We start from the raw sequence: 22,377 nt of genomic DNA on the forward strand, positions 1-22,377 counted from the left end.
CACAGCAATCAGAGAAGAAAAAGAAATAAAAGGAATACAAATTGGAAAAGAAGAAGTAAAACTGTCACTGTTTGCAGATGACATGATACTATACATAGAGAATCCTAAAGATGCCACCAGAAAACTACTAGAGCTCATCAATGAATTTGGAAAAGTTGCAGGATACAAAATTAACGCAAAGAAATTTCGTGCATTCCTATACACCAACGATGAAAAATATGAAAGAGAAATTAAGGAAACACTCCTATTTACCATTGCAACAAAAAGAATAAAACACCTAGGAATAAACCTACCTAGGGAGACAAAAGACCTGTATGCAGAAATCTGTAAGACACTGATGAAAGAAATTAAAGATGATACAAACAGATGGAGAAATACACCATGTTCTTGGATTGGAAGAATCGACATTGTGAAAATGACTATATTACCCAAAGCAATCTACAGATTCAATGTAATCCCTATCAAACTACCAATGGCATTTTTCACGGAACTAGACAAAAAATTTCGCAATTTGTATGGAAACACAAAAGACCCCGAAGAGACAAAGCAATCTTGAGAAAGAAAAACGGAGCTGGAGGAATCAGGCTCCTGGACTTCAGACTATACTACAAAGCTACAGTAATCAAGACAATATGGTTCTGGCACAAAAACAGAAACATAGATCAATGGAACAGGATAGAAAGCCCAGAGATAAACCCACGTACATATGTTCAACTAATCTATGACAAAGGAGGCACGGATATACAATGGAGAAAAGACAGTCTCTTCAATAAGTGGTGCTGGGAAAACTGGACAGCTACATGTAAAAGAATGAAATTAGAACAATCCCTAACACCATAAACAAACATAAACTCAAAATGGATTAGAGACCTAAATTTAAGACCGGACACTATAAAACTCTTAGAGGAAAACATAGGCAGAACACTCTATGACATAAATCACAGCAATATCCCCTTTGACCCACCTCCTAGAGAAATGGAAATAAAAACAAAAATAAACAAATGGCACCTGATGAAACTTAAAAGCTTTTGCACAGCAAAGGAAACTATAAACAAGATGAAAAGACAACCCTCAGAATGGGAGAAAATATTTGCAAATGAATCAACGGACAAAGGATAAATCTCCAAAATATATAAACAGCTCATGCAGCTCAATATCAAAAAAACAAACAACCCAATCATAAAACAGGTGGAAGACTTAAATAGACATTTCTCCAAAGAATATATACAGCTTGCAAACAAACACATGAAAAGATGCTCAACTACACTAATCAGTAGAGAAATGCAAATCAAAACCACAATGAGGTATCACCTCACACCGGTCAGAATGGCCATAATCAAAAAAACCTACAGACAATAAATGTTGGAGAGGGTGTGGAGAAAAGGGAATCCTTTTGCACTGCTGGTGGGAGTGTAACTGATACAGCCACTATGGAGAACAGTATGGAGGTTCCTTAAAAAACTAAAAATAGAAATAACATATGACCCAGCAATATCACTACTGGGCATACACCCTGCAAAAACCATAATTCAAAAAGAGGCATGTACCACAATGTTCATTGCAGCACTATTTACAATAGCAGGACATAGAAGCAACTTAAGTGTCCATCAACAGATGAATGGATAAAGAAGATGTGGCACATCTATACAATGGACTATTAGTCATAAAAGGAAATGAAACTGAGTTATTTGTAGTGAGGTGGATGGAGCTAGAGTCTGTCATAGACAGTGAAGTAAGTCAGAAAGAGAAAAACAAATACTGTATGCTAACACATATATGTGGAGTCTAAAAAAAAATGGTTCTAATGAACCTCGGGGCAGGACAGGAATAAAGACGCAGATGCAGACAATGGACCTGAGGACACGGGGAGAGGGAAGGGTAAGCTGGGACTAAGTGAGAGAGTGGCGTGGACATATATACACTACCAAATGTAAAACAGATAGCTAGTGGGAAGCAGCTTCATAGCACAGGGAGATCAGCTCGGTGCTTTGTGACCCCCTAGAGAGGTGGGATAGGGAGGATGGGAGGGAGGCACAAGAGGGAGGGGGTATGGGGATACATGTATACATATAGCTGATTCACTTTGTTATACAGCAGAAACTAACACAACAATGTAAAGCAATTATACTCCAACAAAGATGTTAAAAAAAAAAGGTGAAAGGTGAAGCAAGTGGTGATGCAGAAGCTACAACAAGCTATCCAGAATATCTAGCTAGGTAATTAAAGAAGGTGGCTACATTAAACAACAGATTTTCAGCGTAGACAAAACAGCCTTATATTAGAAGAGAACATCTAGGACTTGCACAGATAGAGAGGAGAAGTCAGTGCCTGGCTTCAAAGCTTCAAAAGACAAGCAGACTCACAGATACAGAGAACAAACTCGTGTATACCAGTGGTGGGGACAGGGGGAGGAGGAATGTAAGGGTAGGGGAGGGTGAGGTACAAAATATTAAGTGTAAGATTGGCTCAAAGATGCACTGTACAACACAGGGAATATAGCCAATATTTTGTAATAACTGTAAATGGAAAGTAACCTTAAAAAAATTTAATGGTTAATTAAAGAAATAAACAACCCTCCCCCCACCCCAGAAAAAAACCCAAAAGACAAGCTGACTCTCTTGTGAGGGACTACTGAAGCTGGTGACTTGAAGTAGAAGCCAGTGCTCATTTACCATTCCAAAGATCATAAGGCCCTTAAGAATTATGCTAAATCTACTCTGCCTATGCCTTACAAATGGAACAACAAAGCCCGGAACGCAGCACACCTGTTAACAACATGGTTTACTGAATATTTTAAATTCACTGTTGAGACCTAATACTCAGAAAAAAAATATTCCTTTCAAAATATTACTGCTTATTGACAATGCATGCACCTGGTCACCAAAGAGCTCTCTGATGGAGATGTACAATGAGATTAATGTTGTTTTCATGCCTGCGAATACAGCATCCATTCTGCAGCCCATGGATCAAGAAGCAATTTTAACTTTCATGTCTTATTATTTAAGAAATACATTTTGTAAGGCTATAACTGCCATAGATAGTGATTCCTCTGATAGATCTGGGCAAAATACATTGAAAACGATCTGGGAAGGATTTACCATTCTAGATGCCATTAAGAACATTCACAATTCATGGGAAGAGGCCAAAATATCAACATTAACAGCAGTTAGGAAGAAGTTGATTTTAACCCTTGTGGATGACTTTGAGGGGTTCAAGACTTCAGTGGAGGAAGTCATTGCGGATGTGGTAGAAATAGTAAGAGAGGACTTCCCTGGTGTCGCAGTGGTTAAGAACCCTCCTGCCAATGCAGGGGACACGGGTTCGAGACCTGGTCCAGGAAGATCCCACATGCCGCGGAGCAACTAAGCCCGTGCGCCCCCAAAGCAGCCAAAAAATAAATAAATTAAAAAAAAAAAGAAGAAAGAAATAGCAAGAGAACTAGAATTAGAAGTGGAGCCTGAAGATGTGACTGAATTGCTGCATCTCATGACAAAACTTGAACAGATAAGGAGTTACTTCTTAGGGAGGAGCAAAGAGAGTAGTTTTGTGAGATGGACTCTGCTCCTGGCAAAGACGCTGTGAAGATTGTTGAAATGTCAACAAAGGATTCAGAGTATTACATAAACTTCGTTGATAAAGCAGTGGCAGGGTTTGAGAGGTTTGTCTCCAATTTTGAAAGAAGTTCTGTTAGTAAAATGCTATCAAACAGCATTGCACGCTACAGAGAAATCATTCATGAAAGGAAGGGTCAACTGATGCAGCAAACTTCATTGTCATATTTTAAGAAATTGCCACAGCCACCCCTACCTTCAGCAACCACCACCCTCATCAGTCAGCAGCCATCAACATCGAGGCAAGACCTCCACCAGCAAAAAGATTCCAACTCGCTGAAGGCTCAGATGATGGTTAGTGTTTTCTAGCAATAATGTATTTTAAAGTTGAGGTATGTACATTTTTTTAGACATAATGCTATTGTACATTTACTGACTACAGTATAGTGTAAACATATCTTTTATATGTACTGGGAAATCAAAAACTTCATGTGAGTCCCTTTATTGCAACATTCACTTTGCTGCAGTGGTGTGGAACTGAACCCACAATATCTCCGAGGTATGCCTGAAGATGTTAAGACAAGAAAGTACTAGAGACTAAGAGGGATACTTCATAATGATAAAAAAGTCAATTAAAAAAAGGAAGATAAAATAAAAGAACGGAAAAAGATATACTATGAAAACAGTAACCAAAAGAGAGCTGGAGTGGCTACACTAATATCAGAAAAAAGTAGAAGTCATGTGAAAATTTATTACTAGAGATAAGGATTTTTTTTTTAATGATAAAGGGCTTATCCATCAGAAAGACACAACAGTTCTACACAAATATGCATCTAATGCCAGAGACCCAAAGTATAGGAAGCAAAAACTGACAGAAGTAAAGAGAAATACACAATTCAACAAGAACAGTTGGAGACTTTCACTTTCAAATAATAGCTAGAACTAGGCAGAGGTCAATGAGGAAATAGAAGAATTAATACCACAAACTAAGTATACAAAAGACATTTATAGAACGTTCCACCCCATAATAGCAGAATATACATTCTTCTCAAGTGCACATGAAACAGTCTCCAGGACAGAGTACATGTTAGGTTATAAAACAAGCCTCAATCAATTTGTAGGGATTAAAATCATACGAGGTATGTTCTGTGACCACAATGGAATGAAATTAGAAATCAATAGCAGAAGGAAATTTGGGAAATCCAAAAATAAGTGAAAATTAAACAATATACTCCTAAACAACTGATGGGCCAAAAAAGAAATCATAAGGGAATTAGAAAATGCTTCAAGATGAATGAAAATAAAAATACAACATAACTTATAAGATGCAGTGATTGGAGGGAAATATTTTTTAAAAGGAAAAAAGATCTCAAATCAATAACATAACCATGCACCTTACAAAACTAGAAAAAGAAGAATAAGCTAAACCCAAAGCAAGGAGAAGGAAGGAAATAATAAAGATTAGAGTGGAAATAAATGAAAGAGAGAACAGAAAAACAACAGAGACAATAAACAAAACCCAAAGTTGGTTCTTTGAAAATATCAACAAAATGGACAAATCTTCAGCTAGACTAACCAAGAAAAAAAGAGAGAAGACTCAAATCATTAAAATCAGTAATAAAAGAGAGGGTATCAATTCTGACCTTACAGAAATAAAAATGATTATAAGGAATGCTACTGATGATCCTATGCCAACAAATTAGATAATCTAGATGAAATGGACAAATTCCTAAAAGACATAAACCACCAAAACTGACTCAAGCAGAAACAGAAAATATGAATAGACCTATACAAAATAAAGAGAATGTTGTAATCAAAAGCTTCCCACAGGAGCTTCCCTGGTGGCGCAGTGGTTCAGAGTCTGCCTGCCGATGCAGGGGACACGGGTTCGTGCCCCGGTCCGGGAAGATCCCACATGCCGTGGAGCGGCTGGGCCCGTGAGCCATGGCCGCTGAGCCTGTGCTCCGCAACGGGAGAGGCCACAACAGTAAGAGGCCCGCGTACCACAAAAAAAAAAAAAAAAAAAAAAAAGCTTCCCACAAAGCCAGGACCAGATGCCATTACTAGTGAATTCCACCAAACATTTAAAGAATTAACATCAATCCTACACACTCTTCCCCCTGACCCACCCCCCACCCCCAAAAAAAGAAAAGGAGAGGATACTTACCAACTTATTTTATGAGATCAGTATTACCCTGACATTAAAACCAGACAAAAACATTCCACATCCATTAGGATGGCTATTATGAAAAACAAAGAAAATAACAAGTGTTGACAAGAATGTAGGAAAACTGGAAACCCTGTGCATTGCTGATGGGAATACAAAATGGTACAGCCACAGTGAAAAACAGTATGGTAGTTCCTCAAAAAATTAAACATAAAATTACCACTTGATCCAGCAACTCTTCTTTGGGGTATATATCCAAAAGAACTGAAAGAAGGGACGTGAACAAGTATTTGTACACCCGTGTTTATACTTATAGCAGCATTATTCACAATAGCCAAAAGGAGGAAACAACCTAAGTGTCCATCAATGAACGGATAAACAAAATGTGGTATATACATGCAACTAAAAATTATTCCACCCTTAATAAGAGGAAGGAAATTCTAATACATGCATGCTACAATATGCATGAACCTTGAAGACATTATACTAAGTGAAATATGCTAGTCATAAAAGAACAAATATTATATGATTCCACTTATATGAGGTACCTAGAATAGCCATATTCATGGAGACAGAAAATAGAAGGGTGGTTGCCAAGGGCTGGGGGCAAGGGAGAATGAGGAGTTATTGTTTAATGAGTACATAGTTCCAATTTGGGAAGATGAAAAAGTTCTGGAGATGGAAGGGGTGATGGTTGCAAAACAATGTCAATGTACTTAATGCACAGAATTGTATACTTAAAAATGGTTAAAATGGATCTGTAAGTCATTTTATTTATACGAAATTTTTAAATTCTAAGAACTATTCTGAAGACTGATCATGAAGTTATCTTGCTTACTTGGTGAATTTAGATCTATTAACAAATCACAAACCTGTATAGTGATAGTACAATTCTGAGGGCTTTAAAAAGATCTTTCTTATGTGATTATTTAGGTGATTTTTCCCTTTACTTATTGAATGTTTGTATGTGCATCTGTATGTTGTATGTGCATCTGTATGTGAGCATGCACATGTGTTGGGAAACATAAGTAAGAAATTAATATTGGTGAATTTAGATCTATTTTTAACAAATCACAAAACTGTATAGTGATAGTACACATTCTGAGGGCTTTAAAAAGATATTTCGTATGTGATTATTTAGGTGATTTTTCCCTTTACTGATTGAATGTTTGTATGTGCATCTGTATGTTTTATGTGCATCTGTATGTGAGCATGCACATGTGTTGGGAAACATAAGTAAGAATTTAATACATTTATTTTACAGGAAGCTTTGAAGAGACAGAGCATCTCAAGTTTTCGATTTCTAACATAAATACATTTTATAGCTAATGTACTGTTTCAGGGAGTAGAACAGATATTCTTCTTTGGTGATTACTCATTGATTTTCTTTTGTCTATAACAATTTAAAGTACTTTATTGCTTACATTTAAATAAATGCTAAATCAATAGTAAGTTATACAACCATATAGTGGATATATGTATAGAGACATTATCCAGAATACATGCCCTGGTCAGAACAGAGACTTGCAGAAATACTCAGTTTAGATGACTCTTATAAGAGCAGAAATGTGAAGAAATAAAATGATCTTACATTTCATCCTCAACAACAACAACAAAAGAAATGGTTAAAATGGTAAATTTTATGTTGTGCGTTTTACCACAGCTTAAAAAAATGGACAAAGATATCCCAAGAAAAATAAACAAAACTACAGACCAACGTCCCTATGAATATAAACGTGAAAATCCTTAACAATAAACTAGCAAACTGAATCCAGCAATATATAAAAAGGATTGTACACCATGACCAAGTATGCATACAAGGTTGATTCAGCATACAAAAGTCAATCAATACAATGCTATAAACAGTAATCGAACAGAGGATAAAAAACACAAAATCATTTCAATAGATGCAGAAAAAATATTCACGAAAACCAACACCTTATAACAATAACAGAAAAAATCAACAAATAAATAAAAGGGAATTTCCTCAACTTGATGAAAAGCATCTACAAAAAACCTACAATTAACATCATACTTAACTGTGAAAGACTGAATGCTTTCCTCTAAAATCATAAACAAGGATGTCTGTTCTTCAGCTTCCATTCAACATTGTACCAGAGTGTCTAGCCAGAGCAATTAGGCAAAATAAGAAATAAAAGGCATTCATTCAGATTGAAAAGGATGAAGTAAAACTATGTCTATTCACTGATGACATGATCTTGTATACAGAAAATTCTAAGGAATTCATGAAAAAAAGAAACTACTAGAACTAATAATTGAGTTCAGCAAGGTTGCAGAATAAAATATCAACATCTAAAATTCAACTGTATTTCTATACACTAACAATGAACAATCTTAAAATAAAATTAAGAGCAACTAAGCCCATGTGCCACAACTACTGAGCCTGTGCTCAAGAGCCTGCAAGCCACAACTACTGAGCCCACGTGCCACAACTACTGAAGCCTGCGTGCCTAGAGCCCGTGCTCTGCAACAAGAGAAGCCACGACAATGAGGAGCCTGCACACAACGAAGAGTAGCCCCCGCTCGCCACAACTAGAGAAAGCCCGCAGGCAACAACAAAGACCCAACGCAGCCAAAAATAAAAACAAACAAATAAATAAATAAATAAATTTTAAAAATAAATAAATAAAATGGTGCAGCCTCTTTGCAAGACAATTTGGCAGTTCCTCAAAAGTTAAACATAGTTACTGTAGGACATAGCAATTCTATTTGCAGATACACCTATGAGATACACCAAGAGAAATAGATTTCCACATAAAAACTTGTACATATGTTCACAGCAGCATTGTTTTTAATAAGTCAAAAAGTGGTAAAAACCCAAAGGCTCATCAAAACTGATGGATGAATATAGTATATCCATACAGTGGAATATTTTTTAGCCCTAAAAATGAACGAAATACTGATTCATGCTACAACACAAATGAACTTCAAAAACATTATGCTAAGTGAAAGAAGCCAGACATAAAAGGCAACGTATTATATGGTTCCATTTATATGAGATCTCTAGAATAGGCAATCCACAGACATAAAGAGTAGATTAGTGGCTGCCAGAGGATGGGAAGAGGGAGAAAAGGAGAGTGACTGTTACAAACACATGCAAGCTTTCTTTCGGGGGTGAGGCGAAAATATTCTAAAATTAAGGAGTGGTGATGGCTGCACAACTATGAATGAAGACTTTAAAAGGGTAAACTTCAGGGTATGTGAATTATATCTCAATAAAGCTGCTATTTTAAAAACTTGATTAACAAATATGAGTTCAAAGATTATAGTTATTAAACATAAGTGAGTATAAAATCTTGTATCTAAGAATTTCAAAACAGAGTTGTACCTAATGATCTATGATAAAAATGATATATATGCCCAGTGGTCAGTTTTTAAACAATAATTTAAAAAATAATATATTTGACACCTAAAATCTCATGTTGCCTCCTAAGCAGTTAACATTCTTGGTCTTGAAAAGTGGGGGAACATACATGGTGTACATTAGGGTTAACAAATGATAACAGAGCAGCGTTATATTTTGAGGAGGGTACTACCAACACAAAAGAGATAGGGAATCACAAGAGAGCAGGAAATAGTGACATGAACCCATATTTAGGTCGGTTTAATATCGAGTCATCATTTTGAGTAGAGCCCGTCCTTGGCAAAAATTACATATTGAGCAAGAGAACACATGCAAAGCTGCTCAGAATCGTCCTATTGCAAAATAGCTCCCAACAGACATAAGGTATATAAGGCTTTTAATAAGAACTCTGGAAGGTAATATACTATTTTCTCATTAGACGCCAAATCCAACTGATACCCAAGTAACCGTTACGACCAATGATTCTAAATTGATGAGAAATACACTTATCAAAAGCTCACCGTGTTCCAGACAAGGTACTTAGGGTTGGTGACGGAGATGAAGACACAATTCTTGTCTTTAGAGTACAGGACAATGTGAACAAAGAGAAGGGATGGATCCAAACCAGGCTGTGGGTGATGCTGTGCATATGCATGCGAACAGTTGAAGTTTAAGGGAAACAGTATTACAGGCAGAGGGTTAGAGAGGGAACTGGAATTACTTTATTTTTCAAGTATATTAAGTAATAAAACTTCAACATTTTCAGGTTTTTTGACTATTTGAGGCAATGTCTTTTTATTATGACAGTCTACCGATTTCATTTAAAATTTAAAGATACTTAAGTTTTGAAAATATTTTACAATGTTTATGTAAATTTAGCATGTTATAGATGCACAATTCTGTCACTAAGGCAGAAGAGAAATGAGCTCACAAACAATTCTTGAATGTCACTTTTAACCTGAAAAATTTCTAGTAACACTGAATCTTGTGTATTCAGTCATCCAAGAAAAATAATAAATGAGTTAATGTCCTAAATTATGACTCCTGAATTAGCCATTTTAAGATTAGAATCAAAACAATTGCTGGAAACATAATTTAGGCTATTTCCTAAATAAGTAATTTTATTTATGCCCATAAATACAAATTAAAATATAAACAAGAACTCTGCAACTCCCATAATATTGGTTAATGTCATAAACATGCTAGGAATTCATATAGTTGTGATTATAACTTCATTACTGGCAAATTGTTCAGAATAAGGCTTACTGTTTGCTTATAAAAGGGCTTAATACTTTTAATTATTGGAAATAAAGTTTTTCATGGAATTGATAAATGCTGTCACTATATAGTGTAAATTTACCTCCACAGAGTTTAGCAAAGATCTTTAGATTTAACATCTAAATTACTTTGACAAAAATATTTTTCTGCATGAAAACTTCTATATTTACAATTAGACATGTTCATATATGTCACTACCCATATCTAGAAATTTGCCTGTTTGAAAAATGCAGATGAACCAACATAAATACAGTACAGGCAATAACTTAATTGAGGGCTGAGTACACAAAACAATATCACTTACTTAGCCCTTGCAACTGGGCTTTAAAATATTACTGCATAAGCTTTTTTTTTTTTTTTAAACATTTTTATTGGAGTAACTGTTTTACAATAGTGTGTTAGTTTCTCCTTTACAACAATGTGAATCAGTTATACATATACATATGTTCCCATATCTCTTCCCTCTTGTGTCTCCCTCCCTCCCACCCTCCCTATCCCACCCCTCTCATGGTCACAAAGCACAGAGGTGATCTCCCTGTGCTATGCGGCAGCTTCCCATTAGCTATCTAATTTACATTTGGTAGTGCATATATGTCCCTGCCACTCTCTCACTTCGTCACAGCTTACCCTTCCCCCTCCCCATGTCCTCAAGTCCAACTGCATAAGCTTTTAAGTTAATAACAGAATTTTACTATTTACTTAGAAAACTACCTTCAAGTTTAAAAAAAGACAACAAACCCTTTGCTCTTGAACTCAATAAGGACATAGTAAAATTTTAGCCTTCTTTGTTTAAAGAAGCGAAACCTACTGGAGTAAATACTGCCTGTTAGTTCAGAGAGAAACTCTGCTCCTGTCTGCCCACTGAAACTCTGCTCCTGTCTGCCCACTAACTCAACAAATATAGATAAAGAAAACTTAAGGCGTAGAAGATTGCCAATACTGCTTAAAGTTTATGTTAAAACTAAATTCGATTACTGAATTATTTTATTAGCCAACAATGTACTCAAAAGAGCTTCCAAATGTTTGATTAATGCACAGAAAAATGAAGATACCAAACTGATGCCAAATCATTTCTCCATGGTTTTTAAAAATGCATTTGTCTATTACCTAAAACAAACAATTAGCACCATGTATGTCAAGTGCTTAAGGAAAAACATGAAAACATGAATATTTTGATTCCAAGTCACTAACTTACAACTTTCTAATGAAACTTGAGATCTTGAGATTGTCAGTCTTATTTATTTAATATTTTTCAAGCAATTCAGAGATAGTTATATGCAGATCTATTATGCCTTCTGTTATTTCAGACTAGATAAAATGATTCCTAAAATACTGCTTACTGAAAAAAGAGATGATGGACAAGTGCAGGCAGTCCCCAAGTCACTAATACACTGTGTCTCAAGTCTGTTGCCAAGTTGTTTTCTTGGAATTCATTTTCATCCCATGTTATAAGTCGTAGAGAATTTAACTTTTCTACAAAAGCTCACATTTCTCATGGCCCCTTTCTTTCATAACCCTTGGTGTTTATTCACTATATAGAAACAAGGTTTTCATTAGAAGTTGTCTTCGAATTCAAAGGTGGTATCTTACACATAGGATTTATCCTTTCATTTAGATTTGAGGTCTGAGACTTACAGATCATTGATTTCAGGAACAAAAAAATTGGTAGCTGAAGGTGGACCTTCAGTTTTAATAAACAGCAGGAAAAAGGAGAGAGATGGTAAAAGGGGATTTAGATATCCGCAAAGAAAAATGAGTGAGAGGCAAAAGAAGAACATATCTACTGAGTACTTAGCTACTTTGTGTCAGGAATGGTGCCCAACCCCATGAGGCAAGAACTGTCATCTTTCTTTTTCAGATGGGCAAAACTGAGGCTCAAATAAGACAAGTTACTCAAATCACATTTCTCATGGTCTCTTGCCTAACGCTAATAGTCATTCATGGATTCAGAATGGGATGAGAGTTCAAGTCAAGTTTCTCCAAATCTCAGGTTCTAGATTAAGCACCCCTGGAGGTATTCCAATTCCTCCTAAAACTGGCAGGATGACACAGTCCCTAAAAGCACCACTCCAGAATGGAGGTAAATTGTTTGTTATTTAAAAAACAACCAAACAAAAAATTTATATAATATCCCCTAAACCAAGAGTTGAGAAGGTAAGAGAGGATTGATTATCAACTCTTTTTCTCCCAAAGCACTTGTATTTCTTAATCCACTGACATTCCTAAAGTTCTAGATAAGGGGTTTTTTAGGAGAAGCAAGTACCTTTTATTCTTAATTTTGTTGAAATTTCCTTCACTATATATTCCCAAATGACAGATCTAAATGTTGATTCTGTCACCACCACTTGCTTGATGTATGACCTTGAATAAGCTTCTTAATCTCTCTATGTGCCCTAGTTTTCTCAACAAAAAATAGAGAACAGTGCTTGGTTTGCAGGATTATTACGCAGATGGGAAAGCATCCATGTAGAGCGGCCAGCCACAGCAAACAGGCACATCATACCCCGTAGCCCAGACCTCTCTTCAAGCTTCAGATGAGTGTTTCTATATCCCTGTCAGACTCTTCAACCTCTGCAAAGAACTCAGTGTTCTTCTGCTACATTTGTTTCTTTTCTACTATCCCTAATCTCTGAAACTTTGTGTCATCTTCCCAACCAGTCACCATACCACAGTGATTCTACCTCAGAAATTTCTTCTCAATAGTCTCTCTTAGCCGTTCACCCCCTTAATTAAGGCCCTCGCTGCACGTTGCTTAGACTGCAGCCGACACGCATAAATGACTGCTGTTCCTGCCACCATTCTATCCCCACTCTTGTGTCCGCTCCAAAATGCCACAGTGATCTTTCTTTACAAAACAAAAACTAAACCAAACCAAAAACAGGAATCTGATCCCACCGCTTACTTGCTCAGAAACTTCCTTTAGCTCCCAGCTGCCAGTAAGTGCCTAGAAAGTAAAAGCAAGTCTCCAGCACTGGCATGCAAAGCTCTTTACCACCTGACCACAGCCTACAAAGAGAACCTCACCTGCCACTTTCCCAAACCTTCTGCTCTAACCACACCAAACTCCTCAGACCCCTGAGTACACAGGCCTTGTTGTGAAACCATGCTACCTCTATGTTCTTTCCTCTACCTAGAATGCTTAAAATGCTCTTTTTCAACCCAATAAATTACCACTTTGCCTTTGCTACAGACTGAATGTTTGTGTCCCCACAAAGTTCATATGCCAAAACATAGTCCCTGCTAGGACAGTATTTGAAGGTGGGGCCTTTGGGAGGTGAGCAAGTCATCAGAGTTGTGCTCTTATCAAAGAGACCACAGAGCACTCCCTTGCCCCTTCCTTCCACCATGTGAGGTTAGAGCAAGAAGACAGCCGTCTATGAACCTGGAAGCAGGTCCTCAACAGACACCAAATCTGCCAGCACCTTGATCCTGGACTTCCCAGCCTCCTGAACTATGAGAAATTAATTTCTGTTGTTTATAAGCCACCCATTCTGTGGTATTTTATTATATTACCCTGAATAGACTAAGACAGTCTTTAAAATCAGTTTAAGTATCACCTCTTTAACAAATTTTTCAAGATTCCTCCAAGCAATGTAAAGTATTCTGTCTTCAGTTTTATACTGAATTCCCATTCAGTATTATCCAGAAGCTCTGAATACATCAATGAATAAGACAAACACATTCTGTCTTTGAAGCTTTGAGATACACTGCCTATCAGAAAAGACAATTAAATAAGAGATTATAATTTCTTATAAGGAGCTTGTTACAATAACAGAGTATTATGCAAGTGTGTAAGAAGGGGAAACCATAGAATGTTATTCAGCCTTAAAAAGGAAGAAAATCCTGTCATATGCTACAACGTGAATGAACCTTGAAGACGTTGTGCTATTCCACTTACATGAGGTATCTGAAGTAGTCAAATTCATAGAAACAGAAAGAATGGTGGTTACCAGGAGCTGGGGGTAGGGGAAAAAAGGGGAACTGTAGTTTAATGGGTACAGAATTTCAGTTTTACCAGATGAAAAAGTTCTGGAGATCTGTTTCACAAAAGTTAACTATATGTAACACTACTGAACTGTATACTCGAAAATGGCTAAGATGGTAGATTTTATGCTTTGTGTTTTTCACAATTTAAAAAAAAAGAATAAGCAGAAGGGGACCCAGCCTACCATGGTCAAAGGTAGCCTAGAGGGCTTCCCTGGTGGCGCAGAAAAAAAAAAAAAAAAAGGTAGCCTACAAATGAAATGACATTTAGGCTGAGACCTAAGTAAGTATCCAACTTCTTCAGCCTCAAGCACACGGTACTGCTCAGTCCTCACCTGACCCCGCCCACCAGCAACCTTTAACTCAGCTGAGGGCCCCGTCACCCCGAAACACCTCCTCCACGTGGCTTCCAGGACAAAGCTCCTGCCTGGTTCCTCTCTCTTCACTAGCCACTCCTCGCTCTCCTCTGCCTGTTCCTCCTTGTCACCTCAGTCCCTAAACACTGGAGTACCTGAGAACCCAGTCCTCAGAACTCTTCTTTACTTCAGACACACACACATTCCCTTGGCGGTCTCACGGAGTCACATCTAGCGCAGTGTTTCTCAACCTCGTTTTCATGATCACACCTTCGAGGAGCCTTTTTAACATTTTTTTTTTTTCTCAATCATCCCATCTCCATTTATTAAATACTAAAGAATAAGATTGTGTTGGCTAGGGTTGAGCTTTGGAGCCAACCATTGTAATATCTAAGATTTTCTTCACCCCTCAGGAAACAATTTTTGGCCCTTTGGAGTGCTGTTGGCCCTGCTGAGAATGCACAGGCTAATGGTCTTCAATACCATCGCCGAGCTGAAGGCGCTCACAGTTTAGCTCCAGCATGGACCTCTTCCCTAGGCTCCAGGCATCTATCCGACTCCCTCTCTGACATCGCCACTAGGGTATTTAATAGGCATCTTAAATAAACACATCCAAAAACAAACTCTGGATCTTTCCCATAAGATCACGTTACCTCCCTGTTCAGAACCCTCAACTCTTGCCTTCCTCATTCTGACAAAAAGGCCATTTCAGTTGCCTACAAGGCTCTGGTGAGGAGCTGCCCTCTCCACCTCTGAACCTCATTTTAAAAAGCAGCCCTGCAACACCTACCCTCTAGTCCAGCATGCTCTCTGCCCCATTCCCTGCTTAATTTTTTTCTATAGCACTCATCATTCTACATTTGACTTATTTGTTTGCTGTCTGTCTTCCTTCAGCCAGAATATAAGCTCCACCAGGGCAGAATTTTTGTTTTGTCTGTTGCATTATCTCCAACAGTCCTTGATACAGAGTACGTGCTCAGTAGATATTTGGTGGATGAATGAATGAATGTTAAGCACCTAATAAATACTTAGGAAATGAAAGAGAAGGGGAAAGGATTCTAGGTCTAGAGAACTGTATGTGTGAGAGGCTGCCACCAAAGAGAGAGTGTGGCATATTTAAAGCACCTTCTTCTATCTCCATAACAACAAATACTGCATTTGTATTAAACTTGATCTATTCACAGGTTTGGTGCACTAATTGGATTGTGTTACTCAACAAGCTGTCTAACTCTCCACTCTACTGCCAGTGTCTAAACCTTTGGTGATACCTAAATCCCTTCCACATCCCCGGAAATATCCCAGAGCTTCTGTCTAAACAGGTCTAGTAACCAGGAGCCTATGACATTTTGAGACTGCCGGTTCCTTTTTAGCACAGATAAAAGTTCAACTGAAATCTTGCTCCATGTAATTTTAACTAATGCCTACCTGACCACAGTCAGATAGGATATATTATTTTCCTTGACCCTTCATTTCCTCACTTTTGAAAAGGACACTGCCATTTGTTTGCTTGTAACTACAAAGGGGTTTTGTGAGTACTAAATAAGATAATGTATGTGAAAATGCTCTGTAAACTCAAAAATCATATAAACAAAGTAAAGAGCTGTTACGGTTATCCAAACTGCTTTTAAAAGGTTATTTTGCACACATTTTTACTTATAGGAACAAAATTCCACTGAAAGCACGTTTATATTTCTCTTTTAGAAAGATACTCCATGTTCTTCTAGCAATATGCTCTAATTCATCTTAATCCTTACAGGCATCAAGGAATTCATTAGGCTTAACAAAAAAGTTCAAAGTGAAGAAACGGAGGATGAAGGCAGGGAGAATGAAAGGGAGCCAAAGTTTTGTGAGTGGAAAGAACACAGAACTGAGGGTCAAGACACATGGATTTAAGCCCACCACTAGCTGTATGATTTTAGACCAGGGTTTCTTATCCTCGGCACTACTGACATTTTAGGCTGGATAATTCTTTGTTGAGGGGGGCTGTTCTGTGCATTGTGAAATGTTTGGCAGCATCGCTGGCCTCTACCCACTATGTGCCAGTAGTACCCCTCTAGTTGTGACAACCAAAAAGGTCTCCAGACATTACCAAATGTCTCCAGGGGCAAAATTGCCCCTGGTTGGGAACCACTGTTTTAGATAAGACTTGATAACTTCATATTTTAGTTTCATCTATAAAATGAAAACGTTTACCTATAGATTTAAGACCCCTTTGGCTCTAAAAATGCTAAAATTCTATAAAAGATCAGAATAAAGATGACTGAAAGTGCAGTCTTATTAAAGAGGAGCAAATTATGTCATGAAAGAAGTTAATATTTTTGTTCAGTTTTCCTTATTACCTTAATAGACAATGATAAAACTTTCCTGTGCATTTAAAATGATTCAATTATAAAATCTTTTAAAAATACAATATGAGAACTGGGTTACTTTCAAAAATGTCAGTATCAAAAGACTAAAGAGATGTAAAGACTATTCTAGAATCTACATTAAAGGGATATGATAACCAAATGCAATGCAGAATTTTTTATTCAATCCTGCATTTTTTTTCAACACAATGATGCATTTGAAGTGCTTAATATATGGCCTAGTACTTTATTACATGATTTTTTTTTTTTTTTTTTTTTTGTCTGCGTTGGGTCTTCATTGATGCCCGCAGGCTTTCTCTAGTTGTGGTGAGTGGGGGCTACTCTTTGTTGCAATGCGTGGACTTCTCATTGTGGTGGCTTCTCTTATTGCTCTAGGGCTCTAGGCTCACGGGCTTCAGTAGTTGCGGCACTCGGGCTCAGTAGTTGGGGCTCGCGGGCTCTAGAGAACAGACTCAGTAGTTGTGGTGCACGGGCTTAGTTGCTCCGCGGCATGTGGGATCTTCCCAGACCAGGGCTCGAACCCATGTCCCCCGCATTAGCAGGCGGATTCTTAACCACTGTGCCACCAGGGAAGTCCCTACATGATTTTTAAAAGGTTATATTCCATTTATAGTTATTATAAAATATCTTTTACATTCCCCATGTTGTACAATATATCCTTGTAGCTTATTTTATACCTAATAGTTTGTACCTCTTAATTCCCTACCCCTATACTGCCCCTCCCCCGTCTCCTCTCCTCACTGGTAACCACTAGTTTGTTCTCTATTTTTTCTGTGAGTCTACTTCTTTTCTGTTATATTCACTAGTTTGTTGTATTTTTTGGATTCCACATATAAGTGATATCATACAGTATTTGTCTTTCTGTCTGACTTATTTCACTTAGCATAATGCCCTCCAAGTCTATCCATGTTGCCGCAATTGGCAAAATTTCGTTCTTTTTATGGCTAAGTAGTATTCCTTTGTGTATATACATATATATATATATATATATATGTATATACCACATCTCCTTTATCCATTCATGTGTTGATGGACACTTAGGTTGCTTCCATACCTTGGCAATTGTAAGTAATGCTGCTATGAACACTGGGATGCATGTATCTTTCCAAATTAGTGTTTTGGTTTTTTTCCGATATATACCCAGGAGTGGAATTGCTGGGTCATATGGTAGTTCTATTTTTTGTTTTTTGAGAAACCTCCATACTATTTTACACAGTGGCTGCACCAATTTACATTCCCACCAACAGTGTACGAGGGTTCCCTTTTCTCCACATCCTCGCCAGTGTTTGTTATTTGTATTCTTTTTGATGATAGTCATTCTGACAGGTGTGAGGTGATATTTTTTGATTCAATCCTGGATTGTTTTTTAAAATGTCTATATAGGATATTTTTGGTACAAGTGGGGAAATCTAAATATGGACTAAATAATAGAGAATATTAATGTATCGTTGTTAAATTCCTCTGGTTGAGATAATGCTGTTGTGGTTCTGTAGGACGTCTTTGTCCTTAGGAGATTCATACTACTCCCCACTCTGTCAGAAGCTCCTGGGATAGTTAGGGGCCCTGTAGGGGACAAGCTATCCTGAAAAAGCAACCTGATCTGCTGCTGGTCATCCCTACCCACCCTTCAGGATCACTGCAATGGGCTATGAGCTCCTAAGAAGCAGGGATGTGTTTTAGCAATCAGAAGCCAGACCGGAATCAAAGGCATTCAACAAGCATTTGTTCAGCGTGGCACAAACGGTTCCCATACTGCTGTTTCTTTCCTCTTCCTACTTTCTACACAAACATTTTTTTTTTTTTTACACCGGGGTAAGAAAGGAGGGGTAAAAACCGAATAATGTCTCAATAGCTTTACTTCAAAATAAACTCACTTGGATTGATAGTAACATCATTAATCATTATTATATTGATAAATGAAACAAATAGGACAATCTGAAACAGAAACAACACTAAAAATCAGTTTACTATTTTAATTATTCTGTAGCGTATGTCTTTCTTCTCCAGAAATGACAATCTCTGCAAATAATCTTCTCCTTAATGAAGTTGAGCTCAACTAAGACATGTAACAAAGCTACATAAAAACAGACTGTTAAACAGTCCTACCAAAGGCTAAAAAAAGTTTTGTTTCTTTTATCATGTATTATGCTCTTTCCTGTGTGCAATATTTTTCTATGAGCTACAGAAAAAACTTAAAAAACGGAGGGAGTGGTACTGAATACAAAAGTTCACATTTAATGTATGTCCAAAATGGTGTCCATCAGAAAGACACTGCTAACTGTTCAAAAAAAGTTCCTTCCCTCAAACTGTAAAACAAGGTAAATATCATGACAGAAATCTGCTATAGGACTATCAAAATACTTGTTACCTTCAAGCTATGGTGTAGGTTATTTTAGGCAAGATTCACTTTAAGAGACTACTCGATACACGTGAATGGGGGAAAATGTGTTCCAAAATGTTGATGCAAACTAAATATTTTCCAGATCAGATACTTTTATTTAGTACCTCCTATGTCAAGTGTTCCCCTGGACTTTCTGAAAAATACAGAAGATCAGACCCTGACCTCAAAAGCCTTACAATTCAGTCTGGGTGACAAATACATGAATAATTCCAGTATAATGGGGTAAATGCTATGACAGAGCATTGTATGTAAGGGTTTCTATTCAAACTCAAGAAGGGACTTTTTACTGGGTAAAGGGGAAGAGTGAATGGGAGGAAGTGGAATAGAGGGCATCAAGCTCTAATAGAAAACCAGTAGCAAACCTGATTAACAGTACATGTGGTATGTTAGTATTTGGAATCTCACGGGACTCGCTAGACTGAAATAAGGAGGATGTCCAATACCTAACTCTGCCAACCACGAGCTTGTGTTAAATCTACTTTGTGGAGAAAGGATCAAGTACAAGGATCAAACTGATGTCACATAGTGCTATGGACTAACTCTCCTGGTCCAATATAGTAAGAGAAGGGGAAAGAGGGATAAGGAGGACAGGCCAGGTAGGAAAAAAAGCATGTGCATAATAGGCTAGGAGTCATAAAAGGACCTGGCATATTTTAAGGCTGATTTTTTTTTAATGTATCTTCTAAGAGTTAATCAACACATGCTACTTTTTTTATTTCTGTATTCATTAAAATATATAATTAAGGCAAGTGTCATGTTTTTAGAGTATTAACACCTTTCCAAGGTATCATTCAAAATGTTTGGTTTCAAACCTACAATTGATACGTAGAGAACAAAAAGGCAGTTTTAAGAAAGTAAAAGATATACAAATTAGGCATATATTATTTCAAGAGATTTATATACTGACTATTAAGCTTATTTTTAAATACCCAGTACCCATGTGCAACTATGGATAGACTCAGGCAGTGGGTCACTAATCCTTGCCAGGTTTACAAGGATGCTAAGTAGACAGACGGACACAGCACCTTCACAAATGACAGCACTTGTTCAACCTTCCCCTCCTCAACCCTCACCACCTTTTATAAACTTGTCAACAGCTGCTGACATTAGAAAGTGCTGAATGAGAAAGCAAGGTAAACAAGATAAACACCTTTAAGGGGGAAAAAAATGAATCAAATGTCACCTTTGCCCCCGCTAACTGAAACTAGTATCTAACAAAGGAAATGGTGATGATTAAGATACAGCAAGTTTATGAGGAAGGATATACTAAAGATGATCTACAGTAAAAGACTTCCTCATGTCAGAAAGACAGTGTGGTAAACTATACAAAACACTTCTTGAGAAGGAGAAGGCTAGTTCCCTTCCTGACTTTGCTAATGATCCAAGAGTCGAGGTCCTCATCCCTAAACTGACGGGATTTAACACCACAAGATCCCAATGGTCCCTTCCAGCTTTGAAACAAATCTTCAATTTTAATCCTTAAATTTACAACTTTTAGTATTGTTTATTGGAATAGGGAGAGGAGAGGACAGGAAATATTCTCAGTTCTACAAATGATTTTTCTGTTTTATGAAGTGTAAGGTATTCTTGATATTTCTCTCCTGTATTATAACCACTGTGAACTGGGTGAATCCAAGGTAACTCAGCATTGATTCTGGTCTTTGATCCCCCTTAACAAATGCTTGGAATTCTTTTACCACAGACCTGTTTTATACTCCAAGCATAAAAACCTCAAAGTAATAAAAAGCAAACAGGACTCGCTTGTTATTCTCTACAGATGTCAGTATATATGTATGTATATATGTATATATATATGTATATACACATATATATGTATATCACATATCATGAACCAATTGTTTTTTATGGTACAAATTTTATATATTACACAAACATTTTTTTGCCTGGTGTAACTTCAACACCGAGAATACTGATTGCTTAATAGACAACTGACATTTTCTCAAAAACAAATATGATATATAAACTTGTGAAATACAGAATGATCTGTTGCTACTGTAACTCACCAAAACACTTCAAATGAAGCAGACATCATGAGACGGAAATCTTACAAAATGAAAATTACTAACATTTTAAAAGTATTACAGTATTTTAGTAAAGACAGTCCACTCCAACATAAAACTAAACACACACACACACAATTTGGTAATAAACTAAGGGTTCCTAATGTGATTAACACCAGACAGGTTTTTCATTTAGAGTTACTGTTACTGCCACCATCATTAAGTCTTTATAAAATCAACAACATTCCTCCAGCTTTAAAACATCCTTTTTTGGGGGTATTATCAACAATCATAAGAGATTTTTAGCCTAAAAAATTGCCTAGGACAATTTCTCTTTTCTGGGAAAAAAATACATCTTCATGATTTTAGGACCAAAAGTAATGACATTTAGTTGAAATAATTAGCATCATTCTTAAAAGAGATACTAGTTGAGAGAATCATTAACCTACTAATATTAAACATTCAACAAGTAAGCAAATACAAATTCTGTACATTCCATGGCACTAAAGAAGTATCATTTGAAAAAACAATATCACTTGCTTTCCTGGCAATGGATACCACTATAGATCAAATTACATCACAAAAAAATTCTTGAGGCACTACTCAAATGCTTTTGATAGATCTAATCTCTTCACACTTAACCCACAACTCTTCAAGGCCTTAATTTACTTAATTATCACATTATAATCTATTGGACATAGAGCATAAGAAATCCACCAGCCTTGAAACTGGAACAGAGAAGGAACTATGTGTGATTGGTTCACCACTGTATTCCCAGTGTCTAGCTCAGTGCCTAGCACAGAGTCAGTGCTCAATAAAAACCTATTGAATGAAGGTATGTTTAAGTGTTTTGTTAAATGGGCTATTAACTGTCTGGCTGCTCTGACAT

The 22,377-nt window shown here is 36.9% G+C and overlaps 1 protein-coding gene across 1 annotated transcript in view; it reads right to left on the bottom strand.

The window, feature by feature from the left end:
* The window catches only part of USP24 (ubiquitin specific peptidase 24), a 159,433-nt gene that overhangs the window by 127,425 nt on the left and 9,631 nt on the right, over window positions 1-22,377 (bottom strand). The gene's annotated exons all lie outside the window — the stretch shown is intronic.

This window comes from Physeter macrocephalus, chromosome 4 (genome assembly GCF_002837175.3).
Source record: "Physeter macrocephalus isolate SW-GA chromosome 4, ASM283717v5, whole genome shotgun sequence".
In the NCBI taxonomy this organism is placed as follows: domain Eukaryota; kingdom Metazoa; phylum Chordata; class Mammalia; order Artiodactyla; family Physeteridae; genus Physeter; species Physeter macrocephalus.